The sequence below is a fragment of the Rattus norvegicus genome, chromosome 1 (assembly GCF_021556685.1).
Source record: "Rattus norvegicus strain SHRSP/BbbUtx chromosome 1, alternate assembly SHRSP_T2T, whole genome shotgun sequence".
NCBI lineage: Eukaryota > Metazoa > Chordata > Mammalia > Rodentia > Muridae > Rattus > Rattus norvegicus.
In genome coordinates this window covers 98,991,695-99,010,824 of record NC_141534.1, presented here as the reverse complement: position 1 = coordinate 99,010,824, position 19,130 = coordinate 98,991,695, and the positions used below count along the sequence as shown (strand labels likewise).

General features: G+C 51.6%; 1 long non-coding RNA gene across 1 annotated transcript; it reads right to left on the bottom strand.

The window, feature by feature from the left end:
• Window positions 1–4,844: 4,844 nt before the first annotated feature.
• On the bottom strand, window positions 4,845–6,160 carry LOC102555707 (uncharacterized). Its single transcript, XR_015646327.1, has 2 exons — window positions 6,083–6,160; window positions 4,845–5,213 (listed from the first exon to the last, which is right to left on the bottom strand). It is a non-coding gene; the product is annotated as an uncharacterized LOC102555707 (long non-coding RNA).
• Between the last annotated feature and the right edge of the window lie 12,970 nt (window positions 6,161–19,130).

The following is a 19,130-nucleotide window of genomic DNA, read 5'->3' as shown; positions in this document are numbered from 1 at the left end:
GGATCGTACACAGGCAACCGTAGCAGTGGCGAGTTTGTGGGTGCAATGACTCCGACCTTCGCTCTCGATTCTGCACTGCACACTGAGAGCGACAACTGTGAGCACTGCCCACTGCTCGCTAAGCCTCCCTGACTGAGAAACATCAGTGGTGGCCAAGGTAGAAGGCACTTGATTTCTGGAGTCATAACCTAGAGATCCATCAGGGAGGGGAGCATAACAGATACCTTCTCATTGGAGGCTCCCATGCCTGGTCTAGCAGAAGACAACCTGCCTAGATTGGCTCTGCTGAGACCCTGTCTCCTGGCCAGCTGCAAATTCTGACCTCTATCCCCTACTCTGGATCTGTCAGAGGCTGGTGAGCCAGCGACTTGGGCAGGAGTCACACTCCCAGCAAGGACAAGATGAAACTAGGAAGTGGGCCCCATGCTATTCAAGTGTCCGCCTGCCATTCTTTCCGGGTGTGGGGGTGGCTGCTCCTAAATAGGGCCTTAGTCACCTTCTGTCAGGAACCCTATACTGAAGCTCCGGGAAATGCCACAGGCCACTACAGCTAGACTCCTTGAGGCTGACCCAAAGACCCACACTCAAGCTGCCTGCTGGGGACTCTCCTGAGGTAACCCTGCTGCCCATTGGTCTATGGACAGTCGCCTGTGAAATAGGCCTCTGTCTCTGTCTCTGTCTCTCTCTGTCTCTCTCTGTCTCTCTCTGTCTCTCTCTGTCTCTGTCTCTCTCTCTCTCTCTCTCTCCTCTCTCTCTCTCTGTTTCTGCCAGCCCCTTGGCTTTCTCACGCAGACAGATGTGAGACACAAACCTCCACCCTGTGGTTTCTTTTCTCAAGGACTTGCCGTGTTCCCAGCTCATCCCAGCTCATCCAGGAAAAGCCAACATCTAGAGCCTTTGAGGACTTCTATGCCCTCTGAATGTACCTTCTGCTGGAACCTGCCCCAGCAGGACATCTTCCCTCTGTCCTACATCAAGGCCTGCACAGAGGGGCTGGAGAGATGGCCCAGTGGTTAACAGCACTGACTGCTCTTCCAGAGGTCCTGAGTTCAAATCCTAGCAACCACATGGTGGCTCACAACCATCTGGGATGGGATCTGATGCCCTCTTCTGGTGTGTCTAAAGACAGCTACAGTGTACTCATATATAATAATAATAAAAAAAAAAAAGACCCAGGTACTATCTCTTTCCCCTCCACACAGCAGGCTTTGAGCCTGCATCCTGTGTATGCCCTGGGGTGATTCCATCATGGAATGGCTTGTCAACTTGACACAAGCTAGAGCCATCAGAGGGGAGGGAACCTCAACTGAGAAAATGCCTCCATAAGATCAGGCTGTAGGCAAGCCTGCAGGGCACTTTCTAAATTAGAGAAGGATGGGATGGACCCAGCCCATTGTGGGTGGTGACGTTCCTGGGCTAGTGGCCCTGGGGTCTATAAGAAAGCAGGCTGAGTAAACAGGGAAGCAGCACCCCTCCATGGCCTCTGCATCAGTTCCTGCCTCCAGGTCCCTTCCTTCTTCGCGTTCCTGTCTTGACGTCCTTTGGTGATGAACAGTGCTGTGGAAATGTGAGCCAAATAAACCCTTTCCTCCCCGAGCTGCTTTGGTCATGGTTTCGTCACAGCAACAGTGACCCTGACTAAGACAATCACAGCCGTGTGAGGGTGCAGCTTTTCCCTTTACCAGCAGGGTTGGAAGCCACTCCTGGGAGTTTCTATGCAAAGTGGGCTAGAAGGGCCCGGGAAAGCCTCAGGTGCTCAGCAAATATACCACACAGTCCCAGATTTACAATGTGATGCCCTGTTGTTGTTGTTGCTGTTGTTGTTTTTCTTTATGGTGCTGAGAAAGGGAAATGCATTCAATAGAAATGAAACTTCGGGGCTGGAGAGATGGCTCAGCAGTTAAGAGCACTGACTGCTCTTCCAGAGGTCCTGAGTTCAAATTCCCTTTGCCATATGATGGGCTCACAACCACCTGTAATGGGATCTGGCGCCCTCTCCTGGTGTGTCTGAAGACAGCTACAGTGTACTCATCATACAAATAAAATTTAAAATTAAAAATAATTAAAAAAAAAAGAAGTCAAACTTCAAATTTTCCATGTGGATCTTTTCTCGGGGATGTGGCATTTGTGCTGCTGGGCAGTGGGCAGCTGCAGCAAACCACAGCTCCTGGGGCAGCCCCAGGACCACAAAGAGAGAATTGATATTCTCCACTGTTCTGCGTTCTCATGCTATGATGCCTGGCACTGAACATGAATTCAGGGAATTCTCCGCTCTGTCTATTTTGTACTGCCATGATTGGGTCATTTAGAATGTAAGGGCTTTACGAAGCTTAAAACCGGGTGCAGGAATACACTCCTGTAATTCCAGCTGTGAGGGGCCGAAGCAAGAGGCCAGCCTGGGGAGCCGAGGGCGACCTTATCACCCAAGTTACCAAGCAAACATGGTGGTTTGGCTCCCAGTTTTGGAGACCTGGAAATGCAGAGTGCAGGGTCAGCCTCTGATCAGCATGTGAAGGGGGCTTTCTTGGTCCACTATAACATGTCAGAGGATATCACATGCTGGGACAAAGCAAGACTGTCCGCTCTGGTCTTTCTTCCTATCGTGGGGAATTTACCCCTTTGTTCTCATGTAACCCCGACAACATTCCAAAGTCTCGCCCTCAAATACCATCCACAGATATTAGGCTTCCGACACATGTTTGGGAGACAGATACTTTTCACCAGGCCAGGCCTTTAATCCTCACACTCAGGAGGCAGAGGCAAACGGATCTCTGTGGGTTTGAGGCCAGCCTGGTCTACAGAGTGAGCTCCAGGATGCGATGCCATAGTTAAGTCAAGGTGGGACTGCATTGGATTGGATCTTGTTATCACCGTTATCTTGCCCAGTACCCATTACTAATCTTCCCTGCCTACAGCCACGGCTGGGAGATCAACACATGAGTACCACCTTCTGCAAGTGGAAACAGACATGGAATGCTAATATGGTTCAAACAGCTTGCATGTCTGAACACTTGGTCCGCAAGTGACCAAAGCAAGTGGGGCTGTGTGGGAGACTGTAACTGCTTGGGGGTGAGGCCCAGCAGGCATGTAGGTCATTGGAGGTGAACCTTGAAGGTGATATCTGACTCTGGCTCTGAACTGAACCCTGCCTTTGGATCCTGCAAGAACAAGCCCCTGCCACCACAGTCAGCCACCATAACTGCTACACTGTCTTTGCCTCGAGGGGGCTGAAATCCCATAAACTGGGAGTCAGTTAAGTGGCTTGGTCACAGCAACAAGAAAGTCACTAACACAGGTGCCCTAAGGGCATTTCTACCAGGGGATGGTTACTATTAGGCCCTGATCCCTCTCCCAGGTGCCCTCAGTGCAGTATGAGTTTCTTTTTGTTTGTTCTGTTTTTAGAATTTTTTGGAATTACTTATTTTTTTAAGATTGATTTTTAGTTCTATGACTACACTGACACAGATTCTTCAGACATAGACACGCCAGAAAAGGGCATCGGATCCCATTCCAGATGGTTTCGAGCCACCATGTAGTTGCTGGGAATTGAACTCAGAACCTCTGAAGAGCAGTCAGTGCTCTTAACCACTGAGCCATCTCTCCAGTGCAGTGTGGATCTATGGAATAACAGAGTCTGAAATACTTCATAGGGGAGACAATTGCAACCAATAAAGGCACAGAGAAAGCATATGAAAGAGGAAATATTTGAATAGAATGCAAAGAAAGAGTGAGGTACAACTGCCCTCAGGAGACAGAGGGTTATCCTCTGACCACGCCTGACCTTTAACCCTACTGGCATGCCAGGATTTTCTTGTCATTTTATCTCCTCGGGCATTTCTTCAGGGTTGTTGAAGGGTTTGTGGGTTTTTTTCCCCCCAGGGTTTTTTGTGTAGCCCCACCTGTCCTGGAACTCAATGTGTAGACTAGGCTGGCCTTGAATTCAGAGATCTGCCTGCCTCTGTCTCCCAAGTGCTGGGATTAATGGTGTGTGTCACTACTGCCCTGCTGGCTTTCATCACTTTCAAGTTGAAAGCACCCATCCTCCAACAGGGCAGCCTGGATCTCTCCCTGCACACCCCACCAGTCTTGACTTACTCCAAAGACTCACATTCTCACCAAGGCCTGGCCTGAAGTACGACATTCTCCATCCTGATTGTCTACAGTTTGGTTCACTGGGTGTAAGATTGCTTTCCCGAGCTCTCCACCGACATGCCGTCCTCTAAACTTCTGAGAGCCATTGGAGGAAGAAAAACCTTTTTAGTCTGATCGTTGCTCCTCTGTGGTCTTCATTTCTCCACGATATGTTTTAAAGAATATTTTTGTCTTCAATGTTCTTTAGCTTTGCTGTTATAGGAAGTGTTTTACTTTTTTAAGGCTTTTTTTTTTTCATTTTATTTCTGAGACAGGATCTCACTGTATAGGCTAGTCTCAATCCTGTGGCCTCAGGCTCCTGAGTGCTAGAACTATAGGTGTGTGGCACCACACACGGACCCTTCTTAGGATTCAATGTGAATCTTCAATGTGAAGATGTTCCCAATGATTACGTACTGAATGTTTTCTTTTAACTCCAGTTTCTACCTCACAGAGTCCATGTTATATGACGTTGGCCCTTCTTATTCCAAAACAAACCTTGCCCTCTCATAGGTTCCCAGCTCTGTGCTATATATCATGAAATTTCTCTTGAAGTATTTTCCAGTTTCCTAACTCTACTTTGAACCACTACTCGTTCTCTATATAACCCAACCCAGTGAGCTTCTCTTTAGTATGGTGGCATGAGTGTTCTTGAAGGACTGTGCACTAGATAGATTTTAGTCATCGTGATCAATCCATGCTCAGAAAACTACTTGAGGGGGAAAGAATTTATTTTAACTCCTGGTTTCCAAGATTTCTACCCACTAAGGCTGGGGGTAGGCAGCGGGGCCGGGGTAGGGGGTGAGGAACAGAACCGCTCACAAAGGGCAGCTGGGAAGCAGAAAGAAGATGCTCCTGAGGGGACAACGCTTCCTTGGTCTCTCCTTATCCCACCCAAACCTCCATCCTGCTGTGTGACGACAGCCACAGCCAGCGGTAGGTCTTCTGCCGTCTTTAGTCCTCGCTAGAAATACCTTCGGATTTTACAGACCTTCCAAGTGTTTCTCAATCCAGTCAAGTTGACAGTTAAGATTTAACCCACACGTCCCCATATCAGCAATGAGGTGGTCCTGCAATAAAGGCTGTTGAGAAGAAAAAAAAAAGATTTAACCCACACAAATTGATTTCTTTTGGAATTTACCTGCTGTTTTATTTATCTGTTTGTTTTTTTGAGACAAGCTCTTACTGGAACTCTAACTCTTTGGTGGTACAAGCCTACAATTCCAGAACCAGGAGGTGGAGGCAGGAAGATTAGAAATTCAAGATCATGCTCAGCTACAAAGCAAGTGTGGGGCCAGGTATGTCTCTACCTTAAAACAACAACAGGCAAGAAGAAGGAGGAGGATGAGAAGAAGAGGAGGGGAGGAAGAAGAGGAAGAGAAGAAGAAGAGGAGGAGGAGGAGAAGGAAAAGTGAGGAGGGAGAGGAAGGAGAGGAGGGAGAGGAGGGAGAGGAGGAGAAGGAAGAGGAAAAGGAGGGGAGGAGGAAGAGAAGGAGGAAAAGAGAAAGAGGAGGAGGAATAAGAGAAAGAAGAGAAGGAAAAGAGGAGGAAGAGGAGGAGGAAGAAAAAGAGGAGGAGGAAGAGGAGGAAGACGAAGAGGATGAGGAGGAGGAGGAAGAGGACGAGGGGGAGGAAGAAGAGGAGGAGGAAGAGGAGGAAGATGAAGAGGAGGAGGAGGAGGAGGAAGAGGAGGAGGAAGAGGAGGAAGACGAAGAGGAGGAGGAGGAGGAGGACGAGGGGGAGGAAGAAGAGGAGGAGGAAGAGGAGGAAGATGAAGAGGAGGAGGAGGAGGAAGAGGAGGAAGAGGACCAGGAGGAAGAAGAGGAGGAGGAAGAGGAGGAGGAAGAGGAGGAAGATGAGGAAGAGGAGGAAGAGGAAGAGGATGAAGAGGACGAGGAGGGAAACTGCCCGGGTAGAGCTGATGGGTTGTGTAAACCTGAACTCCACGTACCTGCCTGTGGTGCAGTTCCCGCTGGAGAAGAGGACGGCACACAGTCCCAGGCGAGCGTTACAGGTCTCCTTGGACTGCAGCCCTCTAGTCCGGCTTTAGGGAGAAGTCAGTTCCAGCACCCCCCGCAGGGAGTCCGGGACACACCCTGTCCTTGTGTTCTGGCTCAAGTTCCTGCTCCTTGTGGCTTAAGACCCTGCATGCCATGTGGCCCCAGTGTGACCCCATTTTTACCCCACAGCACATCTCCCCAATCTTCCCTCAAATGAAACCTCCCCCATTTCACAACAGCCCTTTCTGGTTCCGGGCTCCATGCCACAGTTGCATCTAGAACCCCAGCGGGGTCCCTAGTGCCAGAGTCTTCAGACAAGAAACCCCAGACTCTGGCTAGGTAGTTAGTCTCTTTCATCCGGGACTCTAAAACACAACATTGTAAAATAAAATAAAATAAAATATATTAAAAAAAAAAAAAGCAAGGTCTTTTGGCACTCCTGGGTTAATGGCTCTTGACCTGGGACAATATTGCATTCCTGGGGGACATTTGGCAATGTCTAAAGACAGCTGGGATTATCGTGATTGATGGCTAGTGGCGGAAAAGTATTATTGGCACTGAGTGGGTCCTGGTCAAGAACGTACACGATGTCCCTGAGAACGGAGCTGTTTAGCTCCTGTGTTGAGGGTGTTCCTGGTGAGGACACAGATGGCCAGTCCTCCCATTCCTCACTGAGTCCCCTGGGGCAGAGCCACATAACCATTCTGAGTATAGGTCCCAGTCCCAAGGGATTCCCTGTCAGGAGAGCGTCTTCCCAAAAGGTGGTTTCCATGGGACCCAAAGGTTACCAGATGCCTCAACAGCTCCCAGCCACACAGAGAGCCTCACCCAAGCCCATTGGTCCCACGTCCCACCATACCGGCCCACCAGACCTCCTGCTCTGCCCACCCCCACAGTGCAGCCCCGCTGGCACGTGCCAGCCACGCCCCTCTATGTGATGTGGTGAGCAGGGCCCGTGTGATGTGGGGAACGGGAGCGTGGTCGTTGGAGCAGGTCAGGCCGTCCTGGGCGGGGTGAGGACATATCTCTGGTGCCATCTTTCCTGTTCTGATAAATAACTGATGTGTGGTTGTGGCAAGAAGGTCACCTCTACCCAGGAACAAACCACTTGTGACCGGTGGGAAGAGCCCAGGGTGGAGGCAGCGGGAAGTCTGCCTTCCCTGGCCACCAGGCTGCTGGGGGCAGATTTCAGAAACGGGAAGTACTGAGCTGGGGCAGCACTTCCTGTGGTCGCCGGTAGTCAGGGCATGGGGCGGGCATGAAAGGCAAATCAGGAGGTGGGCATGGCAAAATCAGAGGGGTGGTGTCCCTGAACCAGGAGGAAAAGAGGAGAACTTTCTCTGGTCCCTGGCCCAAGGCGTAAGTCCCCCTTGCCAGACACAGCCAGCTGCTGTCCTTCATGGCCAGACACAGCCAGCTGCTGTCCTTCATGGCCTAAAGTGCCACAAGTCACCCACTTGGGGCTCAAGTTGCCCTGGGACTTATGATCCTTTAATTGGTACCTTTTGGGCGTCTGCTCCTCCCATTTCTTCTAAAAACGGCCCACTCCTTTTGCCCAGACTCAAACACTGAGGATATGTATCCCTCAGAGCCCCTTGGATTTTTCCCTTTTGGGAGCCTGGAGCTACTGTCCTGGCTCCCTTGGGACCTTCCCCTTTTATCTCATCAGGAGCCCAGGGGTGTCCTCTTAGCTCCTGGTACCCCAGAGACCAGCATCTGTTTGCATTCCCTTCTACAGCAGGAAGGGGCTGGTATTGCATCCTGAAGCTAAGGTGGGGGTAGGAGGCTCTCTTCTCCTCATCCCTAAATGCTAAACATCACTGAGAACCTCTCAGCAGGGCCTGCGATGGAGTTCCTATCTCTCCTCGCTGCCTGGTCCTCCACTGCACAGTGAAGCCTAGACTACTGGCTTCAGGACAGACCTCATGGCTGGACGGTTCAGCCCTGCCAGACTTTGCTAAGATTTCCAAACAGACCATTATGAACCCTTTCCCCTAGCCAAGCCCGACTTCTGGTGGGCCCGGTAGACAGCCTTGGTCAGCCTCTTCCAACCTCAAACAAACTCCAGCCCGACCCTGAGCTTCACCAGGTTGTGAGGGTCTGTCTTCTGAGTCAGTGAGAGGTCTGCAGGGGAGAGTTACAGGAGCATTTCCCTGACTCCGTGGCCCCAGCTGGTACCTCTGCCCGCAGAGATGAGCTGAATAAGGCCACTCCTCTGCTGTTGTCCAGGCTGCACAGACTGTCAGTCCAGCCAGGCAGCGTGACCCAACCCATTTTGGTCTCTGTGTGTGCCTCTGCCTCCCTCTTTGTTAGCGGATTTCATACAGGCTACACTTCCCTGGACCTCCCTGCCTCATCTCCTCCCTCTTTTTGTCTCCTTCCTAAGTCTTCTCTACTCTCACACATCAGTCATGTCTCTTTCTCTACCCCAACACCTCACCCTTATTTCTTTGTCTCTGCCCCACCCCCACCCCATTTCTCCTCCTCTCTCTGTCTCTTGTCTTTCTCTCTCCCTCCCTTCTCTATTCTCATCTCTCCCTGATTCCCACTATCCTTTTCTAGCTAGTCTCTGTATTTGGTCTCTGCCTCCCTTTTCTTTTCGCTCCTAGTTCTTCCTCTCCTTCCTCCCCACCCTCCTCCATTTTGTCTCTCTGACTTTCTCTCCCCATCCATTTGCCCCTCCCACCTTGCTCATCTCTCTCCTCTTCCCTTCTTCCACCCCTGCATTCTTTCTCCTTTCTCTCCTCCCTCCTGGGCCCTCATCCCTCTCTCTAGTCTCTTCTTTCAAAATACCCTGCAGCCCGCCCTCCTCCCTCAAATCCTCTTTCTGGCCCTCCCTCCCTCTCTGTTCAGCCCTCCTGGTCTCTGGTGCCCCTGCAGGCCGCTGGCTTCAGCCTGGTGGGGACCTGCTTGGGTATTTTACTTCTTAGTCACCTTGGCCTTCATCCTGTTATCAGTTGGAAATGAATCAGAGATTAGGAAGTAGGGGGGAGGGGGCGAGGTGGGGGTGTTATCGCCCAGTGCACCCGGAGCTCTGTCGCTAATCTTCAGTGGACCTGGATTCGAGAGGAAACACAGTTGCGACACGGGGTCTGTCTTACCGTCACTGTCACATCCCTGACAAGGCTGTGGGAGACAGGACCCAAGCTTGGTGAGGGAGGAGAGAAGGCCGAGGGCCAAGCTGGATGGAGGGCACAGCCATACTTGTCTATGAACACGTGGCAACCACATGCATACATGTGGGCATAGACATGAGGGTGGGGGGCGGCCTGCATGTCACCTGTCACTAAGCTCCACTGCCTGTGCGTGCCTGCACAACTCAAGTCCCCAGCTACTGTCACCATGCACTGTATGGCCGTGCTGGTGTTTCCCAGGGTTCATACAGTTTGGCTCCTCTGAGCATCTGTCTCTCCAATAGCCTTGTGTGATTGGACCACTCTCAGCTCATGGTCTTCCTATGGTCCTCAGGGCCATCCCACCCTCTTCCTTCTGGCCTCTATGCCTATGGTCCACCTCTCCCCCCGGTTTCACCCACACTTCTCTACCCATGGTTCCCTTAGCTCCTGACACCTGGCCCCCTTCTGCTCCTTGGTGTCTCACTCTGCACGTGCAGTTTCCTCTGCTTGTGATTTTAACAGCCAACCACCTGAGCATCCCCCACATAACCTGGGTCACTCAGCAATCCAGGCTCTTCCTCTGAACATCCAGAGTCCCAAAGGCCATGCCACCTGGGTCCCCTGTGCTCTGCTCTCAAAGCATAGGTGTTCTGTCACGGGCATGGTTCTTTCTTGTCTCCCCGTGACTTCGGGTGAGGCAATATAGAGTCCTCTTCTGTCTGTCTGGTGTCTGGCTTGCGGCCTGCTTGCATTGGGCAGTGCAACATCCGAACACTCAGGAATATAAACTCATTGAGACACAGATGCGTCTAGGCCCTGGAAAAAGCCACACGCAGTTCGTCCACGGACACTTGCACGCAGATGGGCAGATGTGGGCACACAAACAGAAGTCCCCCAGGGTAGGCGGGCATACCTGAAACTCACACAACACACACATTTCCCCCTGCTGTTTCCCAGGCCCATTGCATCTCATTAACTGGTGGGTTCCTCAACCTGCCCTCAGGAGGCCGCCCTCATCCTCAAGGGCCTCCTGGACTCCATGGCCCTAACCTTTCCAGGGATAAATCCTAGGCTGAATTCTTCAAGCTTTGGCATGGATGCTGCTGCGTTCTACTTACAGCAAGTGGGTTTGGGGCCCGTCACAGGCAGTGTTTCTCAGCACTGTGGTTCCCACGGAGCACGGTTATTAATCCCCTCTGATGTGACAGGATACAGCTAGGTCTAGTACTCGGAGAGATGTGGACAGGCTTGCACAGGCTTAAGGTTTTGTTTGTAGATCACCCCTGAAATTAATACAGGTCAGGGCATCTGTCCATCCCTGCCGAAGGAGGCTGCAGCTAGAAGGAGGTGTCTGGGCCTCAGATCTGCAGGGATGGCCGTGGTGAGAGCAGGGCTTTGGGGATATGGTGGTTGAGGCAGAATGCAGGTGTAGAGAAGAGAGACAGAATTAGCTTTATCTGGGGGTCAGGGGCTGGATGGGGCATCTTCTACAAGGAAACAGAGGTGGGTAGCTGTAGAGTCAGGTCTCTAAGGTGAGCCTTGCCTGCCCTGTTGAATGGCACATCTTCTGGGGATGTGACTGGCGACGGTAGAAACAGATCCATATGGAGGGAGCTTTGAAGATTCCAGGCCTTTCATTACCCAGGAGACCCAGAGGCAGCTTCCGTCCTCTGGAGATGGCTTTAGCTACCACTCACAAGGGCACAAGAAAAGCCAGGAGCCAGTTGGAGAGTTTGCTTCGAGGGAGCTCCCAGCTTTAAGATCTTTCTGTTCGGATCTCCAGTTTCCTCCAGAAGGCCCAGCAGGCCTTGCCCCTTCTCTGGGCCCTTTCTCCGGATCCGCTTGCCAGTGTGGAAGGGGCTTCCACAGCACCCACAGCTCTGCACCTTTGGAATTTCCTTGTCCCCCCCAGGGCAGGTGACTGGCCTGGCCTTTTTTTTTTTTTTCCCTCGGATGGAAATAATGAAGACTCCTTGGCTGATCTGAGAAATGTTAACAGAGCTGGGAAAATCGGCCGTTTTTGTGGTTTGGGGGTTTGAAGCAAGTTTCACAACTGATCTCCCGAGCACAGGGTCCGGTCGAATGTGCTACCTCGGGCCAAGCCGTTTCCCAGCTGACTTTGGGGGTGACCGCCCTAGGCTAAGAGAGGTGGGGGCTTTTCTCACCTGCCCACTCCATTCCCTATGTTCTTCCTCTAGGGAACAATTGAGGGATTGGGAGGGTGGAGCCCTTTAGGGTGGATGTCCAATGGCTTCTTCCTTATCCTTCAATCTGGGGAGGGGGAGTGGTCTGCCTGGATCATCTATCCAGCCCACCTCACTCTCATACTGAAAATCTTTCCCAGAGGCCCTTGGGGCATCCAAAACTCTTAAAGGCTTCATTCTGGGAGCTCAGAGGGCCAAAAAAGTATCTTATGGCCATAGTCTTGGGTTGACTAACAGGAAATCCTGGAAGGTTGTTCTAGGGGCTCAAGAAGAGAAGAGGCAAACAGGTACCCCCATGGAGGCAGCCCAGAACTTTCCATGCCTCCCCTATTGAAAGTTAGGATATAGAGGGGGGCTCAAGAGTGTATCCTGCCACCAGGTGGCCTGGCCCCCCAGCCTGTCCTTCCACCCTGGGAAGTCCCAAACTGCCTCAGGCCAGCCGGGGCAGAACTGAAATTGGTGACATATGTCTCTGTCCTCGAGGCTCTGGCCCCCGCCCACCCGCCTCTAGAGTCTTCCCGCAGGAACCTCCAAACCCAAGGAGGAGAAGCAGCAAATGGCTTCCCTGAATGAGAGCTGTCCTGCTGCCTCCCCTGCAACCCAGCCTGGAAAGAAGGTACTGACCCAGGATGGGCCTGGCCTAGGATATCGTGAGGCTGTGGTACCCATGGGACAGATTCCCAGTTGTGGCCTGCAGTGACCGGCCCACAGCAATCCTGAGTATAGCTGCCCAGTAAGGGTAAAGGCTTACCCTAGGGACCTGCCACATCATACAGGGCAGCTGAGAGGAGCCATTCACTAGTCGATGGAAGATCCCAAAAGGAACAACCAAGACTGGGGAGTTAGCATTTCTCAGGAGATGGGCTGGGTGATAACATTAACGTGGTGGGCTGAGGTAAAGCAGGAAAACCCTGTGTGGGATCCCACAAGGCAATACTGAGGAGCAGGGAGCATGACAGTCAGAGGCGTAGACATGTGGGCAGACAGCAGAGTTCCACCAAACTCTCCATGAGACCGATCAGCCTGGGTCATTGAACACAACCAGCACAACAGCCAATCATCCAGCCTCGGATGGAGCCTTAGTAAGCCTGGCTCTCACACTGCACATCCAGATGCACAGAGGACCACAGCATCAGGATTTGGCAGAGATGCTCACTCCTGCCTGCTGGTGTGGGGCCAGGGGAGGCCCGGGGTGCTCTGGCTGCATCTGCTGGGTGTGTGCCCCCTTCCCGTTCCCTATCCATATCCCCCTCCCAGGTTCCTGTTTCTGTTTTGGGGCCACAGGACTTCCTCTTCTCATCACGGATCAAAATGGCTTCCTGGTCTCAAGTAGAGGCATGGTGGTGGTGGTGGGGGTGCTGGGACAAGTGACCCAACCAAGGGACATCTGCAGAAGGAAGCAGGATCTGCACCTCTGTGGGGGCCATCACTGAGAGCTGAGCCACGTTCCTTACCAGCGAGGTAGGTCCCTGAAGCCCCTCCAATGGGACCTTCAGTGAAAACACCTGCCTAATGTCATAGGGTGCCCTGCCCAAGTGACTGTAGATGGTCACCTCCTTCCTTGTTGCTATATACACAGGGTCTCTCATTTTTCCTCCCTACCCCACCAGAGATGCGGGCTATTCCTAAGCAGCACTTCACTGGTTATTGTACACACACACACACACACACACACACACACACACACACACACTCAACACACATACACTCACACACTCACACACACACTCACACACTCACACTCACACACACTCTCACACACACACTCACACACACATTCACACATACTCACACACATACACTCACACACACTCACACACACTCACACACACACACCACACACACATTCACACACTCACACACACACTCACATACACATTCACACACACATACACTCATACACATACTCACACATATACACTCACACTCACACACATACACTCACACACATTCACACACACATGCACTCACACACACAAACACACACACTCAACACACATACACTCACACACACAAACACACACACTCACACACACACAAACTCACACACTCAACACACATACACTCACACACACAAACACACACACTCACACACACTCACACAACACATACTCACACACGCACACACTCACACACACTCACACAACACATACAAACACACACACTCTCACACACACGCACACACGCATACTCACACACAAACACACACTCACACACGCATACACAACACATACTTACACACACATACACACTCACACTCATACACACACACTCACACAACACATACTCACACACACACACTCACACACACACACACGAGCACTATCCTCCTAAAGGCAGTGGAGGGCCTGGTTTGAGGAGTTTGCAGTCTATATGCATGATGTATGTATGTGTATCTAGGCATAGCATGCATCTGTGTCGGACTGGAACGAGGGCACCATTTCCTCCCACTTCTAACTCTGAACAGAGCTTCTTCACAAATGAAACTTAGCTGTGTCCTGCAGGACTGGGGCAGCACAGGGATAAGCTGAACTTTTATACTGGAGACTTTGTATGGGTGACTACTTAGTGTAAGGTACCCAGAACTGAGCATGAACCAAACCAGAAAACACTGTGCGTCTCTCAACCTGCCTCCTCAGTGGAACCTTGATCCACTGGGGTCATTTCCCCTTCCCCAAGAAGGTACAGCCGCAGAGGCCTGGGTGGCCCTAGACCATCACATGGCTTGGTGGTAGTTGCGGGTAAGCATGGTAGGGCTATTGACTGGTCAAAGCCTGTCCTCCTCGCTGTCGTCCAGCTGGCCAGAAAAGGTATGGGACCAGAAGCTTCCTCCTAGACAGCTGAGGACTATGTGGAGGTCAGGTCAGCCTGGAAACTCCCTATCCCCTCCATGTTGCTAAGCAGCATTTACAAAGCCTGGTGCCTTCATGAGAGACGGTTGCAGCTATCACAGATAAGTTTCTTTGTGACTGAATGGTCAGGAGACTGTTGTGGCAGGACCCAAACCCATGGCCAGCACCACAGAAACACACCGGTCCAGGTTTCCTCCTTCCCTAGGGGTCACCGGGTCCTCTGCCCTGGCACCTGGGTTGCGTTCCCTATTCACACAGAACAGGGAGGGTAAAGCAAACACTCCGCAGATGTTTACATCATGGTCTCGGGCCATAATTAAGTCTCTTCAAATCGAGCCCTTATCGGCCGCGTATCTGGAGCGGCCTGGAAGGGGAAACATTTTGGAGCATCTAATGAAGGAAAGTTGGACAGGCTCTGAGACTCTTTAAACCCTGAAGAATAGGCCTTTGTTGCCAGTTTTCCCCCACCTCACCTGTGGCAGCCTGCCTCCACTCTGGACTCCATCAACTGCCCGGGGCCAGGGGCAGGACCAGGCGGCCCAAGTCCTGGCAGCAGCCCCCCATTAAGTCCCTCCCACCAGCAGCCAGTTCCTCCAACTCCAAGAGCACCACCAGCTGGGTGCAGAGGCCCAGGGAGGGGGACTGTACTCCTTCCCCAACCAGAGTCTGACATCTGTGCTCGGCAGACACTACAGCCTACCAGGCATTCTACGTGAGAGGCCAGGAGTGGGTGCTGACCTCCGATTACCCAGAGTCCCTCACAACCTGGCTCTACTACTACCATCAGACCCAGGTCTGCTTGCTCCCTCTGCCTCTGTTTTCTTGTTCATTAAAATGGTTGTTTCCCACCGCCAAGCACACTAATGCCTGATCTTTCACCTAGCAAACTACTATGCAGAACTCATTTTTATTTTTAAAGATTGTGTGTGTGTGTGTGTGTGTGTGTGTGTGTGTGTGTGTGTACCTGCTTATATGCATGTGTACTGTGGGCATGCAGGGCCACAGGAGAGGTCAGAAAAGGGCTCGAATTCCCTAGACCTGGAGTTACAGGTGGTTCTGAGCTGCCCTGTGAGCGCTGGGAACCAAATGCAGGTCCTCTGCAAGAGTACTGTTGCCCTTAACCCAAAGCCATCTCTCCAGCCCCACCATGCCTATTTCAAAACTGAGCTTGTGTATCACTACTTTGGGGGGCTAGTGAAAGTCCCTGGCCCTAGTCTGTGTCCTTCTAGTTAAATGCTCACCATGTCCTTAGATGTTTGACCCTTGGGTATCAGGTCAACTTCTGCCTGGCACGGAATAAGTGCTTCTTAGGTATTAGAACGAAGGAACGGTAGAGCACAGCCTGTGGCTCAGCAACGCCCCCCCACACACACACACATACACACACCTTGCCATACCCTCAAGGGTCACTCCGTTTTAACAGTCTCTGAAGAGGAAATTAAGCTGGACCTTGCTACTCAGGAGACTGAAGATCATCAACAACTAGTCCAACCCCTGCCTGGACAACAGAGTAAGTTCAAGGCCAGCCTGGGCAACTTAGGGAGACCCTGTCTCAAAATAATAAGTACAAAAGGGACTGGGGCATAGTTAAGAGATGCCAGGCTTCCTAGTACCCGTCAATCAGCAGTATCATGCAAAGGAAGGTTGAGTCCGGGAACAGAGATAACTTGTTATGACCAGTTGGGTGGTAGGTGCAGGACCCAGGGCAGAGGGGAAGGAAACCTTTTCTATAAATATCAAGATGGTCAATGTTTTGTTTTGTTTGTTTGTTTGTTTGTTTGTCACTATGGCAGCTGTTTGACTCTCTTTTCAGGGCAAAGGCAGCCATTAACAGTCCACAAATGAATGGACCATTGTTGAGTGTCAATAAAACTTTATTGGTAAACAGTGAGATGTGAGTTTCTATCATTTTCCTGTATAGGTAAAAATATTCTTTTGATTTTTTTTCTTCAAAAAAGATTGTATTTTATTTTGTGCGTGCGATTGCTCTATTTCATGCATGTCGCGTGCATGTGTGACACCCTCAGAAAGCATGAAGAGGGCTCCAGAGCCCTGGACCTGGAGTTACTGATGGTTGAGAGCTGCTGTGGATGCTGGAGAACAAACCTGGCTCGTCCTAACCACTGAACCATCTAGTCAGCCCCTTGATCGTTTTGTTTTGTTTTGTTTTGTTTTGTTTTGTTTTTTCCCCAAGCAAAGTGGCAGAGTTTGACTGAAGCTTCAGCTGGATGATCCCTGATCCAGGATGAGAACCAAATAAATTTCCACCAGCCTTGTTGGAGACCAGGCTTGCTCATTTTCCTGTAAGGACCCAGACGCTACTGCACAGAGAGGGACCCAGACACAGCACACAGGCCACAACTGAAAGGAACTGACATGTGAATGAACCAGCTAATCCACTTTGAATGACCAACCGGGGATGAGGCCCTTAGCCCCTGGGTTTGAAGTTAGCAGCCCCCATCTTTGAGCTTCCTTAGGCCTGACTGATCTCTTTTCTTCCAGTCTACCTCACAGATCTGTAGGCAGGGGCCTCCCCACCTCCTCCGACCACCTGCCTAAGGCTGTAGGGACCATAAGAGAAGCCGAGGAAGTAAATAAGCTAGAACTCACCTCCTTAACTTCCCCCACCGCATCTGGATAGGCTCCTCAGTACAGCCCTGCCTTCAGCCGGGCAAGCAGAGAGAGGAGGTGGATGGACCTTCCGGGCTGGGTATGGTAGGGAGGGACTTTGGAGCAAAGAGAGGGCTCTGACTGTGCACCACGGTGGGGGAAGGACTTGACCAGGTAGACGGAGGAGATATTTCAGGTGGGAAACCTATGACCAAGACATAAGTGTGGAAGCAGGAGCTGGCAGAAGGCAAGGCCCCCGTGAATTCAGGAGAGTGGCTACGAGAAAGTTTTCACTAGGTAGGGCAAGGGGCAGCCAGAGAGACGCATGGTCCTGGTAGGAGTCGAAGAGTGGGGGTCCTATTCTCGTTCTAGCAAATCCTGCCTGAATGTCGAGTATCTGGGCTCCATCAACCTCCATGGAGGTCTGCACACCCTGACATGGCTTTTTATATTTTACCCTTAGCTTTGTCCCCTCTTGTTCAGTTGATCATTCATGCATTCATTTATTCATTTAACAAATGTGTGAGAGCCAGGGATTTGGCTGTGTCTTACATACAGTGCTTGTCCCTCATTGTCAAGGCCCTGGGTTTGAGTCTGGTCTCCAGCACTGAAATACAACACAACGGAAAAGTAAAAGCAAAACCTAGAGAGGAGTCAACAGTCTGTCAGAGAGTCCCTTTTCGGATCAAGACTTGGGACAGGCATGACCCTTGCCCTCACGGGACTGACAACCCTGTACTGAAGAGAGGTGGCAGCCACGCGTGTGAGGCCAACTGCCCAGCCGTTTCTGAAATCAAGAGGAACGGGTAATTGCATGGGACCTGGTGGTGCCCAGGGAACACTTGGGGAGTGCCCAAGTGTGGTGGCATAAACCAAAGCCTCAAGAGGAGCTGAGCTTGCTGGTGAAAATCTGTTATTTCCAGCAACCTGAGGGCCGAGATAGATTTTAAGTTCTATCAGCCTGGGCAACTCAGCAAGCCGGAAGAAGTCTGGAGATACCAGTGGCAGAGTTCTTTCCCAGAATCCAGCAGCAAGGGGCTGGGTAGCCAGGCCTACAGGATGTGAAATGCTTAACACCCAGCTAAGGCTCTGGAGAGCCTCTGTGGGCTGGGCCTGGAACTTGATCTGATTGACCTTTGCAAAGGTCCTGACTACCTGTGAGCAGAGGCCTCGGCAGGATTGGCAGGGTGAGAGGCCTGTCTTTCCTGGTGGCTGGTATGTGGCCAAGAGTCTGTATCCTGCCAGGTTTTCCCCTCAGACAGAGGAGCAGGCGCGTTAGGTTGGGCAGGACGTGGGTGGTGGGCAGGCCCCGAGACTGCGACTCTTGGCCTGCTTCTGGCGTGGGCTTGGCGTGAGGCCGCGGGGGAGCTGTGTGTGGGCACGTCCTGGGGCTGCCTGCCTGCCACCCCCAGACACAGGAGCTCCGGGCAGACTGGCTCACCTGGGTCCTGCTCTCACATGGTAGAAGTATGCCAGAAGACGAGGAAGGCAGCAGGGGAGCAAAGACCTCCTGGGGCCCTGAAGCAAGCCCAAGGGACAGAACCCTCTCCAGCTAGGATTTTGTTCATTTACCATACCAATCTGTAATCAGAGGCCTACTGTGTGCCAAGCAGAATCCTCACACACCACCACACTGGCAGGAAGACTAACAGGGTATGAGCAACTGTGTCTGGTCTTAAAATAAACCTTGAAATAGGGGCCTCTCCCACAGCAAAGCCAGCATCACCTGCGGCCCCCTCTCCAAGGCTTGTCAGAGGCTGCACCTCTCTCTGCAGTCCCTACATTTTGTTTTTTTTTGTTTTGTTTGTTTGTTTGTTTGTTTTGGTGACACCTGGGCATTCTGGATAGCTCTTGACCAAAAAGACAGAGAGTAGTATGATGAAGTTTAAGAGACAGACTCCCCGAGTGGTCAGAGAACTGGGTTCTTGAGTGCTGGGCGGCTGTTCTCTGCATAGAAGACCAGTGAATATTGTGACGGTCCCTGGAGAGAGCAAGCTGAACTGCGTGAGAGCTTCTGTGTGGGTGAGCATGGCCCGTGACAGCCTGGGTTTTATGATGGCTGCCAGAAGAAGCCATCATGTATGCATGAATGCATTTATGTATGCATGTGCCTGTTTCTGTGTGCATGCACCTCTTTGTGGTGTGTGTACGTGCCTGTGCAGCCTGAGTGTTCCCGCACAAGTATGCAGATAGGTCCACATACCAGTGTGCTTGTGC